The sequence below is a fragment of the Numenius arquata genome, chromosome 7, assembly GCF_964106895.1.
Source record: "Numenius arquata chromosome 7, bNumArq3.hap1.1, whole genome shotgun sequence".
Taxonomy (NCBI): Eukaryota; Metazoa; Chordata; class Aves; order Charadriiformes; family Scolopacidae; genus Numenius; species Numenius arquata.
The window spans coordinates 3,085,208-3,098,210 of record NC_133582.1 but is presented as its reverse complement, the minus strand read 5'-3'; the positions used below and the strand labels follow the sequence as shown (position 1 = coordinate 3,098,210).

At 40.9% G+C, this 13,003-nt stretch overlaps 1 protein-coding gene across 1 annotated transcript in view; it reads right to left on the bottom strand.

The window, feature by feature from the left end:
• Positions 1-13,003, bottom strand: part of BCKDHB (branched chain keto acid dehydrogenase E1 subunit beta) — a 114,657-nt gene that overhangs the window by 25,773 nt on the left and 75,881 nt on the right. The gene's annotated exons all lie outside the window — the stretch shown is intronic.

Genomic DNA, 13,003 nt, shown 5'->3' with positions numbered 1-13,003 from the left:
CTTCACTTAAACCTCTCACACCTCAGTGAGAGACGACAGCAATAAACACCACAAAGGGTTGGGTCTGAATTTTTTTTTTTTTTGTGAAAGAAACAGTACAAAACATGCTAAACCGTCTTATTTTTACTTATTTTACTGATCAAACATGTTACAGCCTACTAAACTGTGGATTTCAAGCAATAACATTTCAGTTGTAAAACAACTCTCCAGTTGGGGTTTTGTGTCCCCAGGAAGGACTTCAGTTCAATTCCTCGGGTGCTTTGGCCATACAAGAAGACAAGCATCCACACTGTCAAATACTAATATTTCTGTGATATTTGGTCAAAAACTGTAAAAGATAACACAACTGATTTTGCTTTATACTTCTGTCATTCAATTGGCTGATCTTAATAAATCTTAACTTCTAAATACTTAAAAGGGTGGGTGTCAGGAGGATGGGGCCAGTCTTTTTTCAGTGGTGCCCAGGGACAGGACAAGAGAGAACGGGCACAAACTGGAACATAAGAAGTTCCATCTCAACATGAGGAGGAACTTCTTTCCTGTGAGGGTGGCAGAGCCCTGGAAGAGGCTGCCCAGAGAGGTGGTAGAGTCTCCTTCTCTGGAGACATTCCAAACCCACCTGGACACGTTCCTGTGCGACCTGCTCTGGGTGACCCTGCTCTGGCAGGGGGTTGGACTAGGTGATCTCCAGAGGTCCCTTCCAACCCCGACCATTCTGTGACTCTGTGATCTGCTTTGACCGGTGCTCTGGAAGTGAGCCCCTAAGAAAAGTGATGATAGCGTGTTCCACTCGTCACAATCAGCTTCAGTTCTGCGTGCCCTCTTCCACATTTATTTCTGAATTCAAAATTATTTTGAATTCAAAATTCAAATTCTGTAGGCAAACACCTTCTATGAATTCTCCAGGCAAGCGACTTCCCAACCCGAAACTTCCACCTCGCTCAGGACACATTTGGAGAAGAAGACGCACCACCACGATGGTTGGCAAAGGTCCCCAGTGAGGATCCCCCCCTGCTGAGGGGACATCTCCCACCTCGTCGAGGGGACAGACCTCCACCGAGCAGGGACAGCAGCACGATTTGGTCCCTCAAGTCGCAAGGCAAGCACCACACCCCCAATTTGGCAGGTTTAAGACACGTAAAAGCAGGTTTTGTTACTCAGAATCCCCTGAATAAAGTTGTGTTACTGCATTACCCAGAGGGAAGCGGCAGCAACCGCAGCTGAGTATTACCTGAAAGAATTTCAAGATGCATTTTGGACAGTAAAATATTTAATTTAAAACTGTTTCGTCAACAAAACGTCTGAAATCAGTCCATTAGAGTGGGCAGTTTCTAACCTCAGTTGGTTATTTTAAAGCCATCATCTCGTTTAAGCTAGTTGTCTGAAGCCTCCTCCCAATTTGAGGGGAGAAGACTTTCCACCCCCCAAGGCCAGGGGTAAGGCAGTCCCTGGGGGACCCGTGTGACCAAGGCTTCTGCTCTGTCAATTAAATCAAAAATTAAGTCCCATTTTTATAAACAACTAGCCATAATTTCAAGTTCAAGCCACAAAGAACATACAGAACTACATAGAGAGTGTACACAACCACCATGAGTCCTGGTCATCCCAACAGCCGCTTACACAGGGAAGGGATATCTTTATTTTTCATACGGTGCAATAAATCAAGGCGTACTGGTAGATGTCACTGTAGAGCATGTCTTAAATCACGAGAGCCACTGAGGAATAGCTGAAAACCGTCCAGCCAAAGAACTGCAAAGAACCAGGACTAAAAACCCCCACATGCCAAAAAGCGTTACAGCGTAAAAGGAAAGTATAAACACACTTTTGTGGTCTTGAAACGTTCCAGAGTTTATACCACTGTAACACACTTTATCAGAATGCTTATCTGCACGGCCGTGTCTTTAACTAATTTGTTTTATATTGAAGATGAAATCTTTTCCCACTTCCCCAGAGGCAGATGCCAGCAATCTCAATGCCCAGAGATTAAATTGCTCAGATTAAAACATCAAGACCCATGTTTTGCAGCTGAAAATCCTGGTTTTCAACTCTCTTGCTACAAATATTTAGCACTCCTGAGCTGAGAAGAACTTTTCCTCTCCTTCCTTCAAGGGTGAAGACTCGCAGGAGAAACATGAGTAATGGGTCACTCACCGTTTCCCGGCTACGGAATCGAAACCATCAGCGGTTCCAAACGGCTCCAGCATTTTTTCTCTGCTAAGGCTGCATCAGCTTTTCCAGAGAACTGAGCAGTAAGAGGCTACAGTACGGGATCAAATCAAAGCACCAACGGCGTTTGCAGAGCAAATTAGTGCACGTCTTGATTTTCAAAAATTCAGATAGAAAAGATTACTCTTAAATCCATTAAATACTGCTCCCTTGTAAAATCCAGCACACACGTCGCAATTTGGACCTTACAAACCTGAACAAAAAATTAAGAACAGCCTTTACAGTTTTAATCAAGTACGTTTTAGTCTTAATCTTATTCTCCAGAAAATGTGTTTGTCAATGAAGAAAAAAAATTTTGAAAGTCCAGAAAAGTGCCAACATAATTAAACAATTACAAGCATATGAAACAAGTCTCCATAGAAAGTGTTTGTGAAAAAGCCTGACTGACACGAAATACCTCTCAACAACAGAATACATTTTCCTGAGACAGTCCTCTTCCAGTTTTAAATAAAATCAGTCAATATTTTTATGTACGCAATCCTCTCAGTCTACACAATTACCAAAGTCAAGGGCAGGGCCAGTTTTATATCACATCTTCAATCACACTTATTCATTTTGCTGTGCTTTGTATATGCTTGTCCTCCAGAATTAATGTCATCTCTCCTTTTCAAGACTGTCGTCCTGATTGTGTGTCTCCTCTTTTGCTCCTTTTGAATTCTGAACTTTGCAGACACTCCTCAGCTCCCCTGAACTCAGTTCTCCTTTTGGACTCCATTCTCAACTCCAATACTATTTTTTTCCAGTAACGTTAGTGAGATAATTTGAATTAAAGTAACCGCTTTGCGCAGAAACATTTCTAAGTCACTGCTTCAGGATATCTGAAAACTCAGGCATCTGGCAAATGTACCAGACTGATCAAGCTCCTGTTGTTAATGTATTTCTTGCTAACATTTAAAGATTTCAAGCTGTAGCTTCTTACTTTCATTTGTAAAGTGTCATTTTGTCCACAGCTTTACACTAAAACAGATTTTTTAAAGACCTATTTCAGCTTCTTGTATTATAATTTCTGAGAGAATTATTATTTAAATCATTTTCAAAAGCTTGTAATCCCCACATTTCTCAGCTGCATTGTACAAAATGTTACTGCTCATTCTTCACGAGTGATTCCAAAACTGTCATTCATCGAGCAAGTGATGTTTGAAATAGTACCCTATCCCTTCTCTGAGAATAATTTAAGGTTAGGATTTGAAAACTTAGTTTGATTTCGCTAACAGGCTTCCCACTGAATATTTGCTATTATAGGGTAAGGGGCTGGTTTGCAGCCATCTTCAGAAAATAAGTTTATCTTTAGCCTTTAATTCCTCCTTTTCACAGACACCATCGCAAGGCGCTCCTACAAGCCAGTGAGCTGTAAGCACATAAAACTAAGGCTTCCAGATACTCAGGAAGCTCTATCTTGCCACGTCATGTAGGCTGTCGATTTGTTGGAGATGTTGTGGTAGATTAAATAGTCATTTTGATTGGGTTTTGGTTCCATAAATACCTATTCACACATTAATCACATGTCAGAGCATTTTCCCTCACTGAGATTTATAACTGTGAGTCCTTATTTTATAGCAATCAAGGGGTGCACAGATATTCAAAGGTGTGTATATATATTTCAGGCATATATATTTAAAGGATAGCTGCTCCTTCTGCTTCATTTGCATTTTATTAATAGGTTCCTCACGTTACAGCTCATGTCATACTACTATTAGATGTTGCCCGCAGTGCAAAATTCTTAATCACCTCTACATTATAAAACTAATCTCCTCCACACCTGCCCTTCAGAGATAAGCATGTGAATCTCAGTTCTAAATGCATTCTTTACCTCATTAAAAATACTGAGAGTACCCTAAGTATACAACCGTCCTTTGAAATAGCGCAATAGTCCTCCTTTATTTGGCAACAAACATCTACTCTGGAGATAAACTGTTTGATTCTAAATTGACAAACCTGAGTGTCTCCAAGTGCTAATTACCAAAAATTTCCTATTACTATGTCTCCCTTCAAGAATAAAAAAACCGAGCAAAACACTTCTGAAACCAATGTGCTGTCTTTTAAATGTTTATGAATTGTCCGAATAGATGACATTAGCAGTTCTTACTCAAAATGAGAAATTTTCACCACCAGACAACAAAATTCGTAAATTGGCTTTCGCGAATGATGCGGTTCGTTCTGTGCTCTTTGTTTGCTTCAGCTGTTTGCTATGTCTCCCCTCTAAAGGTGGAGCTTCTCCCCAACTTCAGCTTAACTCGAGCATCTTAACTAACCCAGCATCAAAGTTCCTTAGATAGGAAATATAGGACGCAGCAGAGATTATACACCCTCTGCATACGTCGATCTATTTCAGAAAAGGGTCAGCTGTTCTCCGTAAAAATCTGTTTCATCTGGTAGAAAAAAAAAAAAGATTAGATGAGACAAATCTGACCTTAATCAATTAAAACTCTGCCAAAGTAGTTTGTATTAAGAAACCGACCATCCACAATAGAACTTTAAACTATCGGCTAAGATTCAGTTACAGAAGCAGCTAATATTCAATTACAGAAGTTTGCCTTTGGAGAACATTCACATTCAAGCAGATATATATATATATGTAAATATATATATATATATGTAGCGTAGGAATAGAAAATATTCACAAATGTAAACAACTGTTATCAAATAATTTTATTTCCGTTTTTTAAGTAACGCGAAAGGAGCTAAACCACCGATCACACCAACACACCTCGGAGCGGAACTGCAAAGACCAAGTGTTGTTCTCACCTGCGAAGCGAAGCTGCCAAGCTTCGTACAACCACTGAAAATTTGAATTTCCTTTCAATTGTTGACACTTGCATTGATTACATCGGCACCGTGTGGAGGTAAATTACAGGAGGGGCGGAGTTAAAAACAAATCAGTTCACTGTTGTAAATTTTCCTTAGATCATTTAAAAATATTTCCCTGTAAATGAGACCATATGATTGCTTCCCTTCCAAGAACATTTGACGGTGCTGCTAAAATGATTGAATAGTGCTGAATCTGAGAAAAGGCAAGAATGAAAATAAGAAGCGTACATTAAAAACAAAAAGTAAGAAAACAAAATAAAAGCAATTTTTTTAACTCTGTAACAGTGCCATATAACTTGATAGTGAGGAGATCCAAAGCATTCCTTAAAACATCTACTCCATTGCCCCAGAAAGAGGGAGCATTTATGTTTCACCCAGAGAGCTTCCAGTAATCCCAAATATAAAATGGATTCAAACGCTACAACTCCACAGAAACTATTTGACACCAAAAAGCAAGGGGCAGAGTGAAAGCCATTTATCAACACTGGTCAAGAGAAACAGGTAGAAGGAATCCCAGATAACAGATGAGCACCCAGGCTCCAGCACCATGCTTCGGATCCTAATTATTCCCACACAAACACATCACGGGCTTCCAGACTTTCCAAACTAAAGTTGAGTTTTATCTAAATCAGCCAACGAAATACATAACAGGAATCTAGGAGAGAAAATTTTCCTGATTTTTTGCAGAGACTTGTTCCATGTGTCCACTTTCAGAGGCCAACTCCAGCTGTTGCAAAGGAATGCAACGCAAAAAAACCTTCAGAGAAACCTGATGCTGAAGACCCCGCATCCCTTCAGGATACAGAGCCTACCAGGCTTCCAAAATAAATACCTTCCTTCTTCTCTCAAAACCAACGAAATATTCATTTGGCTTATCTTTTCCAAATATCTCAAACTGTCACCGCTTGAACCTGAAAGTACATCAGGAGAATTAACAAACAAAGCCCAAACTGACCCGTTTGATGCTGACTGGGCTTGACAGACCAGACGAGAGGTGATTCAGGCAGTGAGAGATGTTAACACAATATGGAGCTAAAGCATTCCGGTCTCATGTGGTCACTGCAGCTTTTCACAGTGACACAATAACTGCTAGGCACTGGGAGGTTTTCTTTTGCAGAAATGCTATCATTAGTTTTCCTTTCTTTCTACCATAATATTCTAAATTAATTAGGAAAATTAGTTATGTAAGGATAGACTAAGCAATGAGCTTCTGCCAATCCCTGCCATTCAGGCCACTGGGTACTGCCTGAACAAAACCCAGCACGACCTTTAAATTAAATCAGGTGGCTGCTACTGGGTTGATTATTTTTTTTTTGCTTTATTTTTACCAGAGAAAGATTTGTAGTAGCTCTTTCTTCCTCAAATCCAGTATGACTGCAGGAACATGATACAGTAGGGAAGCGATGCTCCGAGGGCTGGAGCCCCTCTGCTGCAAGGACAGGCTGAGAGAGTTGGGGGTGTTCAGCCTGGAGAAGAGAAGGCTCCAGGGAGACCTTAGAGCCCCTTCCAGTCCCTAAAGGGGCTCCAGGAGAGATGGGGAGGGACTCTTGATCAGGGAGGGGAGCCATAGGATGAGGGGAAACAGTTTTAAACTGAAAGAGGGGAGATTGAGATGAGATATTGGGAAGAAATTCTTTGCTGTGAGGGTGGTGAGACCCTGGCCCAGGTTGCCCAGAGAAGCTGTGGCTGCCCCATCCCTGGTGGTGTCAAGGCCAGGCTGGATGGGGCTTTGAGCAACCTGGTCTGGTGGGAGGTGTCCCTGCCCAGGGCAGGGGGTTGGAACTGGATGATCTTTAAGGTCCCTTCCAACCCGAACCACTTTATGATTCTATGATTCTGCATAGCAACATAATTGATTCACATTTTTAGGCAGGACAAGAAGGATCTACAGAAACACGATTCTGCAACTGTCAGCCAGTCAGCCTAACCTCAAGCTCCTAGAAAGACAGGGCAAGCCATCCTCAATGCCGTGTCGAAGACCACCAAGGACCACAAGTTGTTTGGGAACAGCCAACATAAATTTAAGAAGGGTAAATCTTTCCTGATCAACCTCACTGCTGTCTAAGACAAGATGTTTCACTTAATGGACAAGGGGAGAAGAGGAGATACTGTTTTACCAGGACTTCAACAAGGTCATCAACAGCCTCCCATAGCCTCCCTTTAGCCAAACTGGTGAAACCCAGGTTGAAAGCAAGCATGGGTGAAAAACTGGTTGGATCAGTCCAACCAAAGGGTGGTGATCAGCAGAAAATCCAATTGGCAGCTGGTTACTAGACATGTTCATCAGGGATCACAACATTCATCATCATCTTTGTTAGCAACCTTGATGAGGGAATGGATTGACAAGCACCTCGTGAAGCACCCACAGGTCCTGCACCCAGACTCCAAGCTCCCCGTGCACCAGTGCAAGCCGGAAAAGAGCAAGCTGGAAAGGAGTTCTCTGGAAAAGAAGCCAGGAATCCTGCCAGGCAAGGAGCTGCAGGTCAGGGAGAGACAGGGACCTCCAGCGGAGGCAGGGAATGTCATACTGGGCTGTGTCAGTTCCGAGACCAGCCTGTGTTTAAAGACTTTGCTTTCAATGGCTTGCTTTCGTGGTATTTTAAATCGTATTCCTTACATGACTCAAATGTAATCCTTGTGGGTTAATACCACAACTGGTAGTAGTTTTCAGGTAATGACTTTCTCCTCAGATCTCACTGTCATTTCTTTCACATATTCAATCTTCTTGGGGATTTTCATTAAAAAAAAAAAAAGAGTTTAAAAGGTAGGCAAAGAAAATGGATAATGCCAACGTCTGACAGATACATTTTTGTCTGGTTTTTTTTTTTTTTTTGCTTTGAATGAACGCTCTTGTGCTAAAGAATCATAACACATAACCCCTGTTCATACTATATTAGTTGAAAAGAATAAAAGCCAAAAATAATTGGCATCTGCAAGGATTTCAGATTTAAAAAGAGTGAGCACAATACATTCCTTGTGTTATTCCTCTGCACTGTACTCAGGACTCTGTAATATTCCATCATGACAAAATGTGCTTGGGAAAGAATATAAAAATAGGCAAACAAAATAGAGACCAAAACACTCGAGCTCAGAGCACACAGTGCACAAAGTACATTCCCATTGTATTTACCCAGTCATTAGCTATCTGTTTGCATTGTATATGGGGAAGTGCAAAGTAAACTAGAAAGCCTGCTTGCGTAGTCGCTGACATCAGGATTGTGGGGTTATTAGAGAACTGGACAACCTTTTGCAAAAGGCTTTTACGATATGAAATCTTCCTAAAATAACAGATGTGGATTTACTGTGAGAACTGAGACGGTTCTGAGCCCTCGTTGCCCTGCTTTCCCTAATTAACTCTCTTTGCTACGGTAGGCGCAGTCCCAGGCGTCGCATGACAGAGGTAGCAAATGTTCATGCCTTCTGCTAGCTTAACACCTTTGAATTTGAATATATGATAATTTAAAACCCATAAGCACAGAGTACAAGATGATTTCTCTCTCTGTTAATAAAGAGCCATGATTTGCCTCCCATGCCCATCCCCAAGGCTGGCAAAAATGGTATGAAGAGTGGCCAAGGCTGTGAAAATACCCTGGAGATCTGTTAATCATCTCCTAGAGAGCTGCAGCTTCAGCACAGGAAGGACACTGACCTGTTGGAGCAAGTCCAGAGGAGGCCGTGAAGATGCTGCGAGGGCTGAGAGCCCCTCTGCTGGGAGGACAGGCTGAGAGAGTTGGGGGTGTTCAGCCTGGAGAAGAGAAGGCTCCAAGGACACCTTACAGTGGCCATTCAGTACCTAAAGGGGCTTCAGGAGAGATGGGGAGGGACTATTCATCAGGGAGGGGAGTGATAGGACGAGGGGGAACAGTTTTAAACTGAAAAAGGGGAGATTTAGATGAGATATTAGGAAGAAATTCTTTGCTGTGAGGGTGGTGAGAGCCTGGCCCAGGTTGCCCAGAGAAGCTGTGGCTGCCCCATCCCTGGAGGGGTTCAAGGCCAGGTTGGAGGGGGCTTGGAGCAGCCTGGTCTGGTGGGAAGTGTCCCTGCCCAGGGCAGGGGGTTGGAACTGGATGATCTTGCATACAGATCTGTAGAACTCTCTTGTTTAATATATTCTTCAATTTTATTTAACTACCGGGCTGCAGTCAGATTAGTGAAGAGATTTTCTTTTGCAATAAATGTTTTATGTGTAGAAGTACATTTTATTCCGATCCTAGTGCTAGTTACTAGCACTGGAACACAAGTTCCAATAGCAGATTTTTCTTTCTTCTTTAGTTCAAGTAGTAGCATTTACCACCACAACTCAGACCAGAAATTCACTTTTGCAATATGAAGTTTCAACAGTTTTCATAGAACAACTCCAGAACATATCACTATAATTCTGTATTCCACTTTAAAACTAATATGTTGTATTTTCCTTGAAATTACTAGCAGCTAATTTTATTATGCAATCTAGAGTATATTTAGCTGTGGCATTCAGAAGCACCAATAATGAGTAATAACCTCACCACGGGATCAGAGCGGAGCTCCAATTATTTCTATTTACTTCTTATTAGACTGTTTGCACATATTAAATACAAAATACATGATCAGTTTAACAGAAAAAAAACACCATTATTTTACCATAGTGGATATTCCACTGTCCAATAAATGTTATGTGCATGGTAGAATATTACGTCTGCATCTTTAAATCAGTTCCTGGAAATGCAGTGTTTTTAACCACAGGAGGCCCAAATTACATACTCACCTAATCACACAGGTCAGACGACTTGCTACAAGTTAAATCACTAAAAGGTGCACATCCCCAACGTATGAAAACTGTATTTTTCATGCCTGAAAAAAAGATGCCTGAAACACAGTTTGCAATAACTCTTGGCTATCCCTTTTCATATTATTAATAATGCTTGCTCTGGGGCAAGTTCAGCCCACAGATGAGGAAATAAATCAGAGAGAAGGAAATTAAAAGTCATTTTTATTCCAAACGTTAATTTTATTCTTATTTCAAAAGAAATTCTTGCTATATTAGCAGAATAGATTTCTGTATCCATTAGCATAATAATTGTGCAACTCAAGTATCAATCTCTGTCCCTGAGAAACCAAATTTGATCATTTAATTTGTAAACCATGAAACTCACAACTGTTAACCATGAATGTGCTGCTCTCTCAGAAAACACAAGATGCTCCCAAAACTACAACCCATATTTAAAGAACACTTCAAACAATGCGATTTCTTATTTCCTTATTTTTAAAGCACCAGTAAGTACATGGACATGTATGCACACAAAACCTAACTCCTTTTCAGTCACACAGTTATAAGCGCAAAACCTCTGTGTAAAAACCTGGTCTCTCTCTAAAGGTATCTTGCTAAAGGTTCCAGTGAGTCTAGAAAAGCTTCTTTACAGAGTTTGGAAATGCCGGCTCTGCAAAGTTAACTAACGACTTGTCGACCTCAGTCGACCTCAATTACCCTTGAACAGAAAACTTCAATGCAGACTGATCAATACCAGTTACCAACGTCCCTGGCATTAAATCATGATGCTTCTCCCCTTTTTCTTTCAGCACTTTCCTATGAAAAAGTATCACTGCGATTATTTCCTTATCCTCTCATTTCTTAAGCAGATAATTTATGGAATATCAACTTTAAATGGAAGAACTAGGAGATACTTAGAACCTTTTTGTACTGGTGTTCGTGAATGAGAAGTTCTAAGAGAAAGAAGCCAGCAGGAATGTTTCAGTAAACTTGGGGACAGATTTGGATTTTTTTAAAGTCAGATCATATGTGTAGGTAACAAAATACAGACTTCTTAGTCTTACTACATGTACCATATCAAGAAAAAAACAGAAAAGAAACCTATGTATGAGAAGGACTGAAAAAAGGAAAACTGCATAGTCTCACAAATGGCTTTTAAGATCAAAGGTTTAAAAAAAAAAAAAATAAGAAGACATTTTCTGTTTTTCCATGACAGACCCACCGGAACCATGGCCTATTTCTCAGAGGGTTGTGGGGTGTCCATAAATGCACTGCACAACTTCCAGCAAGGTAAGACACACAACTAATAGTTAACATTCATTTCTGAAGGACTAATAGAAAATGAGGATTCCTTCTTTACTGCTGCTTTTGCCTCTTGATGGGGAGCGGGTGCAAGTTTGAACTGAATCATTGAGTTGTGGAAAGCCGAGTCCTCTCAAAAAATGCACAAGGTTTTGACTAAGATAGCTTAAAATAAGCGTGTCCAAGTTACAAGTTTGCTCTAACAGCTGGCTGCTAAATAGCTTCATTTATGTCTCCTAAAATAGAATAAGCTCTGGTTATTTGTGTAATATAAAGTACAAAGCCATATAAGATTCCGATATAAAATTGCCGAAATCAACAAAACCGGAGAGAGCAAAAAACACGAGACAGTTCCTTTCTAGAAAACCTGGTGACATTCTTTTTTTTAATAATATATCACTGATATTATTCATAACACTGTAATATTAGAGTAGATTCTTGGCATTTTCTCTGCTCAAAGACTGCACTTTTCAGGGATTTACTTATTGCAAGGTTATTCATCGATGCGCAGTACAGCTAATGATGTTGGTTGAACAAAAGAAGATAGAAAAAGCAAAGCACCGTAGTTTTTGCTGCAAAACTACAGTTTTGAGCTTTCCAATTCTACACATGTGCAATCAGTTAAAGAAAAAAAATTAGCAGGTGACACTTCGGGCCAACCACCCCTTCCACGCACTGACTTGTAAAAGAAGTAGAATACTGAAAAAAGATGTATTCGGAATGAAATCTTAATTCCACTGACTTCATCGCCTGGGACGACATTTTCACCCTGGGCAATGTAGAGCCAAGTGGACGGTGCCAGAGACACGTGGGGCGGGAGAGGGTGTATCTCCAGATATACCTCATATATATATATATTTTTTATATATATAATATATAGATATGTCTATATGTACGTTTCAGATATCTCTCTGAAATCTCAGCAGCTTGCATTTCCTACCACCTCCCTGCCAAAGCTTAAGGTGTTTTTTTTAATGTTACCTCGAGCAGAAAGCCATGTTTTATTTCCATTCCTTCCTAACCTGCATTAGCTCAAATGTAGGATAGCAGTTTCTTTAAAATGTACAGTAGAAGTGGTATTTTTTCACCAAATGATGGGAGAGAGCAAAACGCTTCTGCCCCCTCCTTCCAACTTCCATCCAAGAGAATACTTAGACTTCTCAGATGTCAAAGTCAGACTTCTCAGACGTCAAAGTCACTGCACTGCCCCGTCATTTCTTTATGCTCGCTGCTTCAGCAGGAGGCAGATGGGTGATCAAAACTCCACTTGCCATAACACGGACAAAAGGCACTTATTCAGTGATGACAGGGAGCAAAATAGTATTTCCAAGCCAACGTATCTTAGGAACAATTCCAGCTACACGGATCGACTTTTCCAGAGTCAGAAACTTCCATATATAGATTAATAAAAGATGGTTTTGGCTCTTTGTAGGAGACTTTTTTAAATTTTGAAGGGTGTTTTATAAAATGACCGCTTCAGGCTTCGGTACGGTGGAAGCAGAGCTTCCTCCCTCACTCAGTCACGTCCAGCATGAAATCCTCATCGATTTTTGCTTTTTGCTCCTTGTGAAATAACTGTCAGCAGAACGATTGGCGCTCTGTGTGCCTACAACCTTTTTTTTTTTATTTTTTTTTTTTTTTTTCCCTGCTTAGATGTTCCCTGTTCAGCATGGTAACAGCGACAAACATTTCCAGCGGGACGTAGACAGATGCCCCCACCGCTATTGCTCTTTCCATAGAGCTGCCTTTCAAAACCCCGCTGTGAGAGCGACCGCAGCAAATCTGCACAAAGCATCATCGGCACTGCCTCTATACGGCTTATGAATCACAACTACAACTAGGAGAGTAACTCACGTTCGTTCCGTTACGCTGGTGTCACGGTATATAATAGACCTTTCTCCAGCACCGTCCCAGATAAGG